We start from the raw sequence: 18,070 nt of genomic DNA on the forward strand, positions 1-18,070 counted from the left end.
AAAATCCATACTGACTTTATGACTGAACTTGTTTGGAATAAATCTTCAATTTGGATGTGATTTCTTATAATTGGCCAATTTCCCTGAAAAGCAAGTAAGTAAAATATATTGATTAATTGAGAACTGCAGTTAATTGGGTTTTTACTAAAATTTATTTATGCTGGCACAGAGTAGGTACTTAATAAATATTTGTCAAATATGTGAAGTCTAGTTAGTTAAAGTAGACTTGTTATTTTGTTTCTTGTTACTCAATGAATAAAAAGAGAACTTTTCAATCAAATATGTAATATGCAATGGCATTAGAATCCACACAGCAAACAAATAAGCAATTTAGAAGTATGACAAGTTCTTCTCGTTCTCTTTTTTTCCAACTTCCTTTGCATCTTCCCTTCTCTTATCTTTCTCTCCCGAACAATTTAGTCCCAAACTCGTTATGGGGACAAGTAAGGTTAGCATCCATAGAGAGTATAGGTGGGGAGAGCCTCAGCAGCATGAAGAGCAATGTTGGAGCTCAAGAAGGATGAGAAGAGCATCTGGTAGGGGGAGGGAGGACTGGGATGTTTAGCAGCAATAGGATATTGGTTATACATGAGGAAATAGATAAAATAAATAAATATATTAAGGATAATTGGGAGATAGGGTTTTCACTGTTGGAGAAAGTAGTTATAAATATGAAAAGAAAGAAACTATGTTGGATCCTGTGGTGTTGGTTTAAAAATGGATATATCGGGCTCCTGGGTGGCTCAGTTGTTAAGCGTCTGCCTTCGGCTCAAGTCATGATCCCAGGGTCCTGGGATCGAGTCCCACATCGGGCTCCCCGCTCCACGGAAAGTCTGCTTCTCCCTCTCCCACTCCCCCTGCTTGTGTTCCTGCTCTCACTATCTCTCTCTCTCTGTCAAATAAATAAATAAAATCTTTAAAAAAATAAAAAAAATAAATAAAAATGGATATATCAGTGTGTACTCCTAGTGTGTGGGTATAGATATAAGATATATGTGTATATGTGTATATATGTAAAATAGATAGATAAATAGATAGATGAATTTTTCCTACATACATTTCCTTAGTTTCAAATCCTGGGAACAATGACACACCCAAAACAATGGGCACATCTACCTCCCAAATCTTGGTTTCTAAATACCATTTCTGAATAAAAGAATTTAGGACTGCTTGGAGAAGTAGCTGTTTGCAGAGCTGGGGCATGAAAAAGACGAAAAGAGCCTCTCTTATTGTGGCAAAAATATGGAAGTACTCAAAACAATGCCAGAGACATGTCAAAGAAAGACGTCAGATTAAAGAGGATCACACTGCCCATATCTGAGACTATTGGAAGATCAAAGTGAACAATAATAACAGCAGATTATAACCTATTGGATAAAATGGATATCCATGAGTTCATATTGATATAAGTAAATCAATAAGTTGAAAGTTAATGTACTTCTCCACAATATACTTACAAAAAAATATTTTACAGTGATCGCCTTAATCATGAGTTAATACTAACATCTCAAGTAATGTACCAAATGATAGGATACTATGAGATGTACACAAGATCACTTTCATGATTCTTCAAAGACAGATAATTTAAATCCAGTAATAAGAAAGCAGAAGATAAACCTCAAACAAGGAGCATCTTGCAAAATAACTAAATTGTAATTTTTTTAAATGTCAAATCCATGAAAATAATGGGAAAATTGAGGAAGTCTAGATTAGAAGAGACTAAAGAGGCATGGGGCACCTGGGTGGCTCAGTCGTTAAGCGTCTGCCTTCAGCTCAGGTCATAATCCCAGAGTCCTGGGATCGAGCCCCGCATCGGGCTCCCTGCTCAGTGGGAAGCCTGCTTCTCCCTCTCCCACTCCCCCTGCTTGTGTTCCTGCTCTCGCTATCTCTCTCTGTCAAATAAATAAATAAAATCTTAAAAAAAATAAAAGAGACTAAAGAGGCATATTAATGAAACGCACTGCTTGATTCAGGACTGGATCCTTTTGCTAACAAGAGTATTGTTGAAACAAGCAGCAAAACTTAAATGCAGTCTGAGGATTATATGGTAGTGGTGTATCAATTTTCTGAATCTGGTGGCTGTATTTTATTTAAAAGAGAAATGTCCTTATTTGTGGGGAAAATATGTTCAAGTATTCAGTTGTTATTACTCTCAGATCATTCAGGAACAATATTATTTGTTCTGCAGTTGCAACATTTTTGTGATTTGGAATTGTTTCAAAGTAAGAAAATAACTTTTAAAAAATCCAAATTCAACATCTCCCCTGAAATTTTGTCATAATCCTAAAATAATGTTCAGGTTGTAGAAAAGTCATTTATATTTTATGAATTTGTATAATACAATCTGAGGTATAGAATGAAGCCCCCCCCTTTAAAAATAAAGTAGAACGATAATAAAAAAAGAACAATATGCTCTGTGGGGGTTCCAGTGGTAACAATTAAGACTTCTCAGATGTTTGGTACTAAGGGCTGTAGGGATGCTTTCAGTTTTCTTTTGCTTTAAAGGCCTTTTTACATACTTTAGTAGGAAGGGGCCAAATCTCTATAGTAGGTCTTAAAACATCAATGAATATTATCTAAAAGGGAAATTATGAAGGGCGCCTGGGTGGCTCGGTTGGTTAAGCATATACCTTTGGTCAGGTCGTGATCCCAGGGTCCTGGGGTCGAGCCCCATTTCGGGCTCTCTGCTCTGCGGGGAGCCTGCTTCTCCCTCTCCCTCTGCTTGTGCTCTCTCTCTCTGTCAAATAAATAAATAAAAAATCTTAAAAAAAAAAGAAAATTATGATGCATCCTGAGGGGCAGAAAACTTAGTAGAAATAATATGTGGATAGATAACATTTTTATATTTACTTACATTACTATAATACAACTATTTTAAAATAGTATGACAAATAATAGATTACAATGTTCCCTCCATGCATGGACTTGAAGTAAATTCCAGCAGGAACTGGCCATGCAGGTCATGGATGAGGAGAAGCCTAAGATGGAGCTACAGATACACTGCGTCTCTTCAATGTTATCAATGTCTGCATGTGCAAAAGGCAGAGACAAATTTAGAAGAGCAAAGTAAATTTATGAAGTGGAAGTTGAAGTGCAATCAAAAATGGAGATGCTCGGGACCCCTGGGTGGTGCATTTGGTTAAGGGTCGGACTCTTGGTTTCTGCTCAGGTCGTGATCTCCAGGTCGTGGGATTGAGCCCCACGGCAGGCTCCATGCTCAGCATGGACTCTGCTTGGAATTCTCTCTCCCTTTCCTTCTGCCCCTCCTGCTTATGCTCCTTATCTCTAAAATAAATAAATCTTTAAAAAATGGATATGCTCAAAAATATATTGGTATACTTAGGCAAATTAGATCATTTTCTTTACAATAAAATATGAAAGTGCATATTTTCAGAAGTTATGACATCAAATTTAAATATTAAAAATTTAAACTAGAATATTAAGCTTGTGTAGCATAAAATATTCTACTTGTATTTGAATGCTTGTTTATTTGGTCAATCAAGTAATAATTTTTATCGTATCTGGCATTTAAAATATCTGAAAGATTATCATTATTAACCTAACAAGGGATCACAGAGGTCGACTATATTTTCCTAAAGGCAAAAAAAGTTTAAAGAAGACTATCCTTTGAATATTCCTTTCCCTGTTTTGGAGAATACTCATTCTTTTGTGGAATTGAGTTGTGGGCATGAGGGGTTTGGAGCATGACTGGAGAGGTGAGGAGTATGGGGGCCCCAGGTTATCTGAAACTTGCTATGCTTTCATAGAAAAAAATGTCTTCATGTCTAAATGTCTGCCAGTCTTGGGGAATTCCTCCTGGTCAGGCATTGTGATGTACTCATAGAAGCAAAAATATAACAATAAGACCTCTTACATTTCATGGACTCTTTCTTAACTTGTGAGAAAATTAACTTTTCACAAATATTATGATTTGAAGAAATTTATGGTGTTCACCTAAGAAAAACTTAAGAAAACACTCAGAACTCCATGTTACTGAAGACAAGTTAGGCTAAGATCAGTAATACAGTGTAGTGGGCTCAAACTACAATTCTGCTCTGTAAATATGGAAACTTAGACAAATTATTAGACCTCTTTGTGCCTCATTTTCTTCATATGTAAAACAAGGGTAATAATTACACCTAAATCATAGGATTATTATGAGTATTAAATGAGACAAAACATGTAAATTGCTTAAAGTAGTACCTAGGACATAAGAAACACTCACAAATTCCTGTTATTATAATTATTTGAGATCAAATTTGCTGTCAAGCATAAATGGAAGCTACACTAAGAAACCAGTGATTTCTTAGAACACATCTTGACTGATCATTCTCTGAATAAATATATTTATTGGCATGCAGCTAACACCATATTAAAGCATGTAAGTATTCTTTTCTTTTTTCCCTCTGTAGAAATGGGGATGATAATAGCAGTCCTCACAGAATTTTTATAAGGATTTAATTATAAAACTTAGCAATTTGCCTGGCACTCCTAATAAGCACTCAAAAAACACTAGTTGTACTACTATTGCTAATTATTATTATTATTGTCTTTATGATATAATAAGATCAGAGTCTGAGACATACAATCTGAGGACATAATTACGATTTTATAGTATGATAAGAATAGAAGAGCTAACATTTCAACTATTTTTAAGAAGGAATGCAGTTTTTCCAGATGCAGAGGAACAGAAGAGCCTTCATGAATTCCCCATGTGTTTTACCTAAACTTGACTTGTTTTCAAAAGTCAGTGGGCCCACAGTTATTCCACTGAGAAAGTACTTTTGAACTGACCATGTCCACACAAACTAATCAATCAACAGGTAATTGAAAACCAAATCTGTGAAATAGGCAGATAAAGTGTAAGACAGCCTCCCAGCTGGTTTTCCTATATCCACATTCTCTCCTCCTTAGCATACTATTCATAAGGTTGACACACTAATCTTCTTAAATGCAGTTTTCATCATGCTGTAACTGCTGTAGAACATAGAGTAGTTTTCGAATAACTGCTGCATCAAGCCCAAATGACTGTGTCTGGCTTTAAGAATCCTCCACAGTCTTGCAATTCAGAGTATAGCATCAGCATCAACATTGCCTGGGAACCTGTTAGAAATAGATAATCTCACACCTCAATCCAGACCTACTAAAATAGAGTCTACAGTTTAACAAAATCCCCAAGAATGCAAATTAAAGGCTGAGAAACACTACTATACAATATCCATTAATCTAAACCAAACAAAATCACTAACCCATAACACAACCCACGGTCCCATCAAGAAGAATGAAATCCTTTCATTAATATCTCTGCATCCAAACAATCCCTCCGCTCATAATCTTAATACCACTAGAAATGCCTTATTTCCTTCCCCTCTTCTATCTAAATCCTATCTATTCCTGAAGGCCTCATGGAAAAACCCCATGAAGCTAACACCATTTCAAGCCACACTAACCTTGCTGAACGTTCTTGAATTTAAGTCAATACCATTTCATTCCTCTCGTTATTCATTCATTATTTATTGAATAATCATTTTCTAAATGCTTATTATTGTTTATCAGGGACTGTTGCTTTCGCCAGAAAGCAAACAAAAACACAGATTTTCCCTGCCTTCATTAAGGCACAATCGAAGTAGTAACAGTTCAGTAAAGATACCTTATGCTCCACAGACACAAAGTGTAAATGGGTAGATGTGGAGGTGCAGGCCATACTGGGTAAAGCAACATGATTTGTGCTTCTTTTTTGTTAAAACTATTTAAATGAAGGAAGTAGTGCTGTTGAAATATATTCAAACCTCCTGTTGCATAAAATAGATTAAATATTTTAACTGATAGAGACAAGACTGAGATATTGTGCTTTGTTTCATGTTAATTTTATAATCCTATAGATGATTAAGGTTTTTTTATAGGACAGCAATATGTCTTTCTTCATTCATTCAACAAATAGCAGAATTTTAATTTTATTTGTCCTTTCTGACTCTTTAAGCTTCAGACATGGTATGCACTAAATAAATATTTGTTGACTGAAGACAATCTTTGATCTCAAGTTGGGGACTAGGTTTACACACACGGAACAACCATTGCACAAAAGCAGCCCTTTCCTTCTACTGCTTTTCATGACATAAGGAAATGTTCATGAATTTGCAATGACACTTTGGTTTATTAGTAGTGTCTTTTGGATCAAAAATTTCCTCCAGGGTGCCATGGAAGTTTCTGTTTCTCTGTAGCTACTGTTTTTGTTCACCAAAGACTGTTTTGGAGTATAGCCAACCAAATGGAATTGGCTAGTAAAAGCTTTTGTGGGTGAGCAGTTTGGAAACAAGTTTCAAGACCATTTGCCAGCAAAACCTCAGCAGGTAGAATTTTAAACAACATAAGTTAATATAAAGGCTTGATCTGAAGAAGGCTGGAAAAGCAGGAGAGAGAACATGAAGTAGGTAACATGCGATATTCTCTGAGGGTAAAATTTAAAGTTAGCTTCTCTTATAGTTGCAAAACTACCCATCAGGTCTTTGGATAGAAACAGATGCTTCTGGAAGACAGTCATTCTTCAAAAGATCTCATGCTCCAAACAACGGCCCTAGAGTACATTAAGGTTAGATATCATGCAAGACCTTTTGTGAGCCTTTGGTTTCCTTCAGTGTGATTTGAAAGCAGGATCACACAAGGAAATTTCAAAACCAAACTAAGTAAAAAGACTATTTCCAACTAACATAAACTAGAACTTTATAGGATCTGGTATTACACAAAAAGTGCCCATTGCTTTGACTCAAGAATCAGCAATTTCCTTATATTTATAATCTTCAAATTAGTTACAACTTTCCCTTATCTTATTCAGCAATCTTGGTGAAGATGAGCATTCCCACATCATGCGCAATTCTCTCTTCAACTTTTAATTTCTCTGGGTACAGAAAAAACTCTGGACCTTTAATTGAGCAATTATTATTTCTTAAGTGAATACAGAGTTTGAGGATAGTGCCAACATCTTCCTTTCATCCAGAAAATAAGTCCAACACAGCGGCATACATTGTCTGGCAACACCCCAGCTTTAGGTAGAAGAGCCAAGAAGACTGAAAGGGAAACTCATTCTTCACCCTTAGTCACTCCTTGGCATCTACTGATGTTCTTGAAAGAATGCCAGTTAGGACTGATTTACATGTGTCTTTGGAGGTTTTAGATAACTCTTCACTAAGAACTGTTTGTTTTTCTCATTTAGACCATTTCTCCAGAGTAGGATTTGCAAACTTGCTGCTGAATATGCTGTTTGCAGATCATTGCTAGGTTTCCATACTGACATAAAGGACTGGTACTTGAAAAATTCATTAAGAAGTGACTCATCTGAACTCCCAAATCTAAATCTGTGGAGTGATTCTACCATGTTTTCTACGATGTTATCCCAGAATTAAAGCAACAGAAAATAAACAGTCTTTATGCAAACAGTTTATAAAATATGCCTTGACAAGAAACTTACTGCTTCATAGCTTGAGCCATTGTTTGAGAAATTCTAATTGTCTTAAAATTTTCTTTATATAGAACTGGAATCCACTTCTCTGAAATTTCTACCATTTCTCTTGGTTTTCTAAGATACTTACTGTCTCCTTTGCATAAGAAGCCCTTCGAATATTTGAAGATAGATTCCATGCTTCTCTTCCTCTGCAGGGTTCTCTTTAATTAAACTACTATTCCTTCAGCTACTCCTAAGGTTATATGGCATCCAAACTTCATCATTAATGAGTAGATTTTGAACATACTCTATTAATAATCAGCTCAATTAAAGTTAAAAATATGTACAACTGGTACCTTAAATAATCTTTATGTTTGCTTATGTTTTGATTGAATGCTGTATTTAGTGGTCTATAATACCTAAGATACAATCTAGAAATTGCTATTAAAATGTCAGAAACCCAGCTACAGAAAGCATCTTTTTGGTTGCTTCTATTAGTGAAAATTTGACTAGACACTCTTAAGTGATGACTGAAAAATCATGTTGAAATATTATTGCTAGCTACTGGTATAAAATTTCCCTCCAGAGAACTATCACAACTTTAGGGTAAAATAAATACAAATTTTAGCAGCCCCTGAAATTGTTAAGAAGACCTTAGATCACTTTACTTCTTAATTACTGTTTCTAAAAAAATTTATTATACAGTATCAAATTAAAATATAGTTACTATTTGAAAAATTCCAAGCATTTATGAAAATATAATAAGCTAACCCTTTAAATCAGACTTGAAGACAGTTTGAATATTCCTTGTATGGCCAGAAAAGTTTCTCTCGTCTTTTGCAAAATGCTAAAATGATGATTTGTCCAACAATGTAGATGGTTAATATTCACCCAAGTGACATCAACAATTTAATGCATCATGCTTTTACTTCTCATTAAAATTGCTACTATTGAAGCTTGACTAAATTTCCTGCATGCTTGGCCCTCTAGGTCTGATACCCTACAGTTTTCCTCCTATTTCATACGTTTTGCTTTGTCTTCAGTTATTTTTCTTCCTTCTCTTACCTGCTTTCAAGAAATAGAGGCTCTTTGATGTGCCAATTCCAAATATATTCAGATAAAATGCAAATAATTCAATAGGCTTCTTCAAGAGGGCTGGCATTTGAACGTGAGAGGTTGTTTCCCTTACTCATCGGCTCTCCCACTGAGGTTAGATGACCCATGGTAGTGACTTGCTGGATTGAGTTTTGAATTGGTAAAAAAAACTTCTAATAAAGGAATGATAGCAGAAAGAGAGAAAAAAAAATCAATGGAATAGGAAAGTCCAAATGTATATTCTTATCAAGTATTATACTTGTCCAATAGTTACAAGCCTCTCTGAAAATATTTATATGTGTGGGTGGAGGCAAGTTGCCCATTAAATTGTAGGAAGCGTTATCAGATTCATCAGGACTTGGTTGTAAATTTGACTACACAGTTTTGGCTCATAGAGAAATAAGGAGGAAATATCTGATTAAAGTGTGCATTGCTGCTGAGGCAACTGAATGTTGCCATAGCAATTGAGATGAAATGTGCAAGAAGTGAGATAATTAAATCTAACCCCTTTAGTAGTTTTGACAGTCAATGCACTGCCAATAGGAAAAGTTATCTACAGTATTAAGATAAAACGCATTCCTCATGGAAAGTCTCCTTACTAGTATTTTGTTGTTCCCTTTCTAAATACATTGCTTTAGGTGTCTAATTTGAATGTTCTCTTTTAATAATCAAATACAGTTTTGACCTTGGTCTACAACTGCCTAGAATTTCTGCTAGTTTATTGTATCATGGGAGCAGACATCTATAAAAAAAATATCCAATTTTTTCTCTCCTCAAGTTCTTAAAAAAAGTATACTAAAGCCAAAGCTGTCAGATTTGAGCTTAGAATTCAATAATATCTAGAACGTGCTGCCCTCTTCAGGAGCTGGTGTTTAAAAATACTTTGCTTTTTTTTTTTTAGCAGTTTAGAAATTATAAATATGAATTATAATATCAAAAATTATATTGATAATTATTTGAGAATAAGCACCACATCAGTGAAGTATTCCTAAGTTAAAGAATTGTTTCCATTAAAATATTTCAATAAAAATCAATAAATACAAATTTTGAAATAAATTATTAATATTTATAATGAAGTATGAAAATAGTTTTCTTAAAAGAAACTACAATCATTGGCAGAATTCCTGAATCACTACAGAATTTCAGACTTCCATATTTTCTACCCAAATATTTCTTTAAGAATAAAAATGCCTAAAAAATATGATGTCTTCAGTGTCAAAATCTAAATAGGACACACTTCAAATCTTAATTTTATTCTTTAGAAAAAAGTAGATTTTGTGAACATCAATATTTGTCATTTGAGGGGCGCCTGGCTGGCTAAGTCAGGAGAGCATGCAACTCCTCATCTCAGAGTCATGAGTTCAAGCTCCATGTTGGGCATAGATAGAGCTTACTTAAAAATATATATTTGTCATTTGAAATTTTAGCTAGTTCTCATTTGTAGAAACATCTTTCTTGGAAGTCATGATTCAGATTACATTTACATATGACAATTTTTATTCAACATTACTTTATTCAAAAATAATCCTGAAGGGTCTGAAATAGCATTATCCAAAAATTCAAGTAAAAACCCTTTCTGAGTGTTATCCATTAAAATTTCGTTAGCCATCATCTAGTTTTGGTAGAGGGGTTGAGGGAGATGAACTCATTGTGTTTTTCTCTAAATTAAGTTTTTGATATTTAAAAAATAAATAAAGGAACGAAAAACGACCAATAGGTAATAACATTTTTCAGGATATGAGAAAAGCATATTTTCTCACATTTGGACATGTTTCTTTCTTTTTTTTTTTAAGATTTTATTTATTTATTTGACACAGAGAGACACAGTGAGAGAGGGAACACAAGCAGGGGGAGTGGGAGAGGGAGAAGCAGGCTTCCCGCCGAGTAGGGAGCACAATGCGGAGCTGGATGCAGGGCTCAATCCCAGGATCCTGGGATCATGACCTGGGCCAAAGGCAGATGCTTAATGGCTGAGCCACCCAGGCGCCCCTGGACATGTTTCTTTATATTAGAACTATTGACATTAAGAAAGGTTATTTTTTACTAATTATTAAATGTGAAAGTGTTAATTAAAAAATTTTAAAGAACACAATAAATTCAAGAGCAAATGCTTTTTTTAAAATATAATTTTGTTCTAATTAGTATCATGTGATGCAATTAAAACCTTGTTTTTAATCAACAGAAAACAATAAGAATATAAATAATGCTTTATTATCATTTATTTAGTGTGAAAAAGTAGGAGCTTGGACTCCTAATTTTGTTTCTCAGTTCCTACATCAGATTTCCAGTTCAAGATTCCAAACAGGAAACTAATTTACATTTTTAAAAAAATGGTCATTAATGTTGACTTCAAGAAAGTAGAGTGAACCTCAGATTTCCCTTAAAAAGTTCTAGGCATGGCTGTCCCCTCTGTATCATTGAAAGATTCAACTGAGCGAAAGGGGAGAAGAATAAACAGTTCATTGACAATATTCTCTTAATCCTATAATATTTGTTTGCGGAAAATAAAATGTTTTATTTCAGACTTTGAAACTACTTATCACAATTGTTTAATCTTTTAAAGTAGCTCTGTCCAAAGGCATGCGATATGTGTTCAATAATTCTTAGAACACTGATTCATGTTTTCTGCAATAGATTTACTTCATTTTTGTTTTGCTGCTGATGCATTACATTTGGTGGTTAGAACCCCTGTGGATGGAGGTATAATAAATAATAATATTTTCTTTGCTTTCCAGGGTATGTATGGCATAATGATAAATTTCATTTTTCCCAGAATGGTAAGTAAAGAACTCTTTCTATATATGATAGTACTCAACACAAAAAAGAAAAAGTGAATTGTTATAATAAAAGTGGAGTGGCATTTGCTAAATATATTGAATGATCTTATAATTATAAGGTAGCTTATATTCTTGAAATAAATGGATGCTGCATTCAAATTCTATAAGCATTCCAAAATTCTCACCATATATGCTCCAGGTTCTTCAGAGGGAATATAAAGTTTCTGTTTTCTTTGTTGTATTGCATTTGAACACAGTGTAGTCAACATTTTGTTTTCTGGGGTAATTTATTTTAAAATATACACAGATATAGAAATAAATGTGGTTTATATTCTATAAGCATAAAGAAAAAGCATATCTGTGATACATATTGAGAGTGAGTGAGTAAGAGTCCTTTGGAATTTTTACTGTTACATAAAAACTGATTGTAATTTATGTTTGACCAGGGCTTTGCAGCATCTGTGAATTTAAAAATGTTTGTTTTTTAAGAGCATATATTATAACTTCTCCTAGGCAACCTAGATACTGTATGATTTTGTTTAAACACATAGTTTTCTTGCCTTTTGTTTTTATGATGCAAAAAAGGTAATATTTAGTTTTAGTCTTAATCATAACCTCTTTACAATTCAAATAACAATAAAAATTAATTTTATTGACTGGGAAAGGTCAATGTAAAATGATATTTCTCAGCAAGTTATTACTGTCTCCTATGAAGTTTTTTTTCCCCTCAGTGGTCTTCGATATTCCCTATAAAAAGAAGGAATTTCTCACTGTAGGAAAAAATCTCTTTGAAATAAACCAATCATCAAAAAGTATTAATAAGTGAAAAAGCACAACACAGAATACATACATTATATATTGTGTACATGTGTGCGTGTACATCCAGTGGAGAGAGAATTGAGAGCATACTGGTGGTAAGCTTAGAAAAAGTTTCACAAAAGATGCACAAAACAGTGGGAATATGGGTGGTTTAATAGTCTTCATTCCATCTTCATTTCCAATAATAAATATGTATTATGGGGTGCCTGGGTGGCTCAGTCAGTTAAACATCTGCCTTCGGCTGAGGTCATGATCCCAGGGTCCTGGGATCAAGCCCCGTGTCAGCCTTCTTGCTCAGTGGGGAGTCTGTTTCTCCCTCTTCCTCTGCCCTTCTCCTCGCCCCTTGCTTGTGCTCTCACTCTATCTCAAACAAATAAATAAAATCTTTAAAAAATATATGTATGATTTTTATAATCAGAATGAAAGTATTATTTGAATAGGCTACTCAAAACTGTATATTCATTATTAATGAAATATAGATCTATATAATAGAGGAAATACCTCTTGTGCCAATTGCATAATCAAAATGATCTTATACAATTTAAAAAAAGCAAAAACAAAAACAAAAAAACCCACCTAATCACAGAAGGAGCCAAAAATATAAATTGAAGATTACTTGGATTAAAAAAAAAAAAAAAGACAATGAAGGATTTTAAATGAGATCTAGTCTATCACTTTTATTAATTTTACTACAATACAAAAGTGCTCCTAGAATTCAGGCAAATGTGTGTGAAAAAAATAAACATTTTTGGTATTTTAGGAACTTTTTCAGAACAAAATGTCTAGGGGCACCTGGCTGACTCAGTCAGTAGAACATGTGACTCTGAATCTCCCGGTTGTAAATTTGAGTCCCATGTTGGGTGTAGAGATTACTTGAAAATAAAATCTCTTATAGATAAATAAATAAATAGATATTTTTTAAAAAGGAGAAAAGGTCTAGCTAGGGAAAGGCTAAAACATGAAGGTAAAACTTTTAAAATAACTCAAACTTTAAGTCAGTAAATCAAACTACTCAATAATAACAAAACCTTTGATCTAAAATGTGTGTAATTTACTCATCTACAACCAAATAGTCATCTTTGCAAGTTTAATGTGTAGAATTATTTTAAGGTACAAGATTGAAAGAAAGTATAATAGACAACCAGGCAATTATAAGGAACATTTAGCACAAGATACCTTAAAGATAAAGATATCTTTAGTATATTTAGATATAACATCTTTAGTTGTATCTTTAGTACAACTGACATATCATGACATTTTAGAAAAAAAAACAAAATTAACTTTCCATCCATAACCTAGATTGCGTCAACGTAACAAATTATTGGATAACTAAAACATCTGCTCATTCCAATTATTTCTTTCTGATTTGTAACTGCAAATTTAAGCAAGCCACTCATTTTCTGTACTACATGAACTGAATTGAAATGTAAATACATATTTTGTTTGACATGTATCTATTCAAACTAACTTTAAAATAAAATAAATCTTCAGCATTAACAAGTTTTTCTAGTAGATTAGAGATAAATGCCAACTATTTAAATAAAGCAAATTTCTCAGTGTAATTAATCTGCACTTCAACAAAATAGATCTTTCCTCTCATTCCCAATTCTGACTTAATGAACGAAGATTGAACGCATATTTCTGTGAATAGTCACAGCATCTAGTCTTCAATGAATAATAAAATATATTATTTCTGAGAACATTAATAAAAATTTGTTACTTTATTTCATTAATGACAAAAATTTCATATTGGAGTTAACTATAGCCAATAGTCATTTTGCCATTTATCTTTTAAAATTCCACAACAGTTTCCAATATATCAAATGTCAATTTTTAGAGCAGATGTAGTAATAGTAAAGAATTGTTAATTGGCCAACAGGTTGATTAGTTTTAAGATATTGAAAAAAGCAAAGATTAAAAACAGTTCTCTCCTTTTCCTTCAATTAAAATTGCATGCAATTATTCTTGTAGATTATAGATCTCTTTTGGGATTTCCGGTCTCATATAACTTTTTGGTTCATTTCACAGGAATAATATTCATCTTAATTAGCAAAAAACAGTTGATGGGCTTTTTATAAGAGGGAGTTCACTCCATGCACTGAATACTGCCACTAGATTATTCTGTTTAAAAATAATAATAATAATAATAAAGCTCTGCTTTTAGAGCAGTTAAATATGTTATCTGTTGATAGCCATTGTCTTTGAAGACAAGATGTCTTTCTTTTTTTTTAAGATTTTATTTATTTTTCAACAGAGAGAGAGACAGCAAGAGAGGGAACACAAGCAGGGGCAGTGGGAGAGGGAGAAGTAGGCTTCCCGCCGAGCAGGGAGCCTGATGCAGGGCTTGATCCCAGGACCCTGGGATCATGACCTGAGCCGAAGGCAGATGTTTAATGACTGAGCCACCCAGGCAGCCCAGATTTTGCTTATTTTGAGAGAGAGAGAGAGGGAGAGCAGGAGTGGTAGGGAGAAGCAGAGGGAGAAGCAGACTCCCCAGTGAGCAGGGAGCCCGATGTGGGGCTCAATCCCAGGACCCCAAGACCCCGGGATCATGACCAAGTGCCCCAATTATTTCTTTTTTAAAGTGATGGTTTCAAACATTTGTTTCTGATACATGGTAGCACAAATTTTTGTATTTTTATTTTATCCAGAAAACCTTCTGAACTTTCTAATTAATTCTCATAATTTATCTGTATTTTCTCTTATATTTCCTATGAAAACAATGATTTCTTCTGTGAGTAATTTCATTTTTATTTCTTCTAGTTCTTATACCATTTCGTTTTTGTATATTCCACCAAGTCGACATCATGCCCAGTATTGTACAGAAATGGTGATAGTAGACAGCTTTGTTTTTCCCTGATTTTTAAAAAAAATCCTATGAAAATTTCACCATTAAATTGTGGGGGTTTTGTAGATATCCTCTATCAAGTTAAAAGTTTTTCCTTTTTTTTATCTTTGATGGATATGAAATTTTACCATTTTTTTCTACAGTAATTTAGAGGACAACATAATTTCTCTCACAAATGGTTGTTGAACACTGAAATATTTCTTACCTTAAGGACATTTACTGAATGGGGTGAGCAAGAATTTTACTTTTCATGTTCTTGCTCATACTAGAAAAAATGACAAAGCCCAAGGCTTAGTGCTAGGATCCAAAATGGCTATATCCTCATCATTAACCTGGTCTACAAATAAATCCATCCCATAGAGGACTGCAAGAAAAATTGTAAGTCTTAAATGCATAACTAAAGAGAAAAAAAATTCTCCTCTGAAAATTCATAATCATAAACCAGCCTTACTTTGTTTCTAACAAAAATTCACATAATCTCAGTGGTCTAAAGACTCCAAGATAAAAATTTAAGCTGGTCCCTAGTTGTGCCTTTTGGGCTTAGTAAAATCAAAAGAAAATTCACTCTAGAGAGCCCATCTTTATTCCATCACTCCAAGAATTTTAACAGATAAAATTCCATTAGTATAAGCCCACAGTCAGAAATCACAAACACACTATTAAAAAAACGGAGGGGGCAAATGATCAAGAATCAGGTGAAAAAAGATAAAAAGCAGAATCAGACCCACAAAGACTTCAAATATTAGAATTACCATTTTCATTCTTTTTTGTCTTTTTTATTCTTCCCTTCATTGATGCACATAAAACTAAATTCAAAAATATTTTTTTGGATTTAATTTCCTCATGAATAACATAAACTTTCCTTTCTATAATGTTATAAATTAGTAATATAGTGAGGTTTAACTTGCAAGCTAAACCTGGTTATATTGAAATGGAATTTGATCACATTTATTTACCAAGCTATAAGAACTTTGGGAAACAAAAAAGAGTAGAAATAAGAATAGATACTTTTTTGTTCAGCTTAAACAAACCAGTAAAGATGGTAAATACTGTACTAGAATAAAAATACCAAAATGTATACTGATGGTTATTACAAAAAATCTATTTTTCAAACTTTTTTTGTAGACAGATTCCATTTAGCTGAATACTCAAAATGATAAGCATATTCTAAATTTTTAGAATATCCTTTATTTTTGCAACATGTTATTTTCACCCAAAATCTCAAGGACTTCCAAATATTTTTACATTTGTGTTTTGGAAATTTCTAGAAAGGAATTTATTCTCACTTGACCTTGAACTCCTGATTGGTCTTATGGTACCCACTGGCCAAAACTGAGCCAATTATAATCTGCCCTTGTAATTTTTTAAACTGGAATTATGGAGCCGATTTGTAGGCAAAGGGAGAATACATGGGCTTACGGATCCCAAGGAAGGCTGATTTTGAGACTTAATTCCAGTTATTAAACTTTCTAGGGATCCATGAACCAGTAAATTGCTTTGCTGAAGCTTATTTGAGTTATTTCTGTAACTTGCAACCAAAATGGTCCTGATAACTACACTTATATAAAGAAAATTAAATTCTGAGATGGTTTCACTGCATGCTGATAATCATAGAAGGCAATAGATGAATAATACTTTTAATACCTTTTCCACCACAAGGGAGGGGAATTGGGAAAAGTCCTGGGTGAGTTCTTTTGAAGCCCTGCCTTGACCAGAATGTACTTCTTCCCTCTGATTTATTCTTGAGGCAGGTCAAAGTTAAAAGGATTATCTAAGATTATTCCTTATAATAAGGTTTAAGATCCCTATTATTTTGACAATTAGAACTTCTGGTATCTAGAGGGATTCCATCATGTAGCCCTTCCTAGATGTATTATTTTCCAGTTTTCTATTTGAGATTTTTACATGGCCTGAAGAGAAAGGGACTGAAATTTAAGGGAAGAATGTAATATTTATTGAGCATTTGATGTTATATTAAGGACCTGGTTGGTCCATTTTAATTCCTTTCCCAGTTGGGTGTTATGAGCTGAATTGTGCCTCCCCTGCCCCAATTCATGTGTTAAAATCCAAAACTCCAGAGATGTCTGGCGGACTCTGTCAGTGGAACATGTGACTCTTGATCTTGGGGTCATGAGTTCAAGCCCCATGGTGGGAATAGAGATTACTTAAAAAAAAAATCAAAAATTCCAGTACCTCAGAATATGGCTGTATTTGCAGAGAGAACCTTTAAAGAGGTTATTGAGATTAAATGAGGTCATATGGATGAGCCCCAATCCAACATGATGGTATCCGTATAAGAAGAGATTAAGACACAGACACACACAGAGGAAGACCATGTGAGGACCCAGGGAGAGGACCACCATCTACAAACCAGGGAGAGAGTCCTCAGAAGAAATACCCTGTCTGTCAAATCTACTCATAAAATGTGTTGCAAAAATGTCTGCTCTACTCTCTGTGCCCACTGTTATTGCCTTATTTTAGGCTTTGTTTTTCTTGAAATATTCCAGCAGCCATCAGCTTCTCATCATTCTAATTTAAACATTCATAGTCATGCTGGCAAACCCACTTATTGAGAACAAGTTCTGCTCTGTAGTCTCTTCTTATCCCTAGGGTAAAGCCCATGGTTCCTGAACCTGGCTGTGCATCAGAATTTTGGGTGGCATTCTTTTAATTATAGATTTTCAGACCCCAGACAATTTCTATTGATTCAGAATCTATGGGCATGTGGTCTAGAAAATGATATTTTTAATATGTTCCTAAGTTGATCTTATGAATAATGGAATCTGTTACATTTATTTGCCCATTTTTTATTAATGATCATATGACAGCTTCCCCCAAACTTCTGACCTCAGCCTTTTGAAAATATATTTCTTACTATGCCTTCCATGATCACAGTGTTTCTTGAAGAGTAAATCTAATTACACCTTTTTGAAGTAAACTGGTGATTCCTTTATATTAACAATTCAATTTCAGATATTTTCTTGTTAAAGGTCTATACTTATTGTAGGTTACAATATGTCTGTCTTCTGAGAAGCTACAAAAAAGTCATAAAGATACTTTAATATGTAGAATAGTAAAAATAAATGAAGCCTA

General features: G+C 33.8%; 1 protein-coding gene across 1 annotated transcript in view; it reads left to right on the top strand.

The window, feature by feature from the left end:
- Positions 1 to 18,070, top strand: part of ADGRL2 (adhesion G protein-coupled receptor L2) — a 268,676-nt gene that overhangs the window by 40,567 nt on the left and 210,039 nt on the right. The window contains exon 2 of the mRNA XM_027575091.2: positions 11,269 to 11,310. The gene's annotated coding sequence lies outside the window, so the exon portion shown is untranslated. The remainder of the gene's footprint in view (positions 1 to 11,268; positions 11,311 to 18,070) is intronic.

The sequence above is a fragment of the Zalophus californianus genome, chromosome 4 (genome assembly GCF_009762305.2).
Source record: "Zalophus californianus isolate mZalCal1 chromosome 4, mZalCal1.pri.v2, whole genome shotgun sequence".
Lineage (NCBI taxonomy): Eukaryota > Metazoa > Chordata > Mammalia > Carnivora > Otariidae > Zalophus > Zalophus californianus.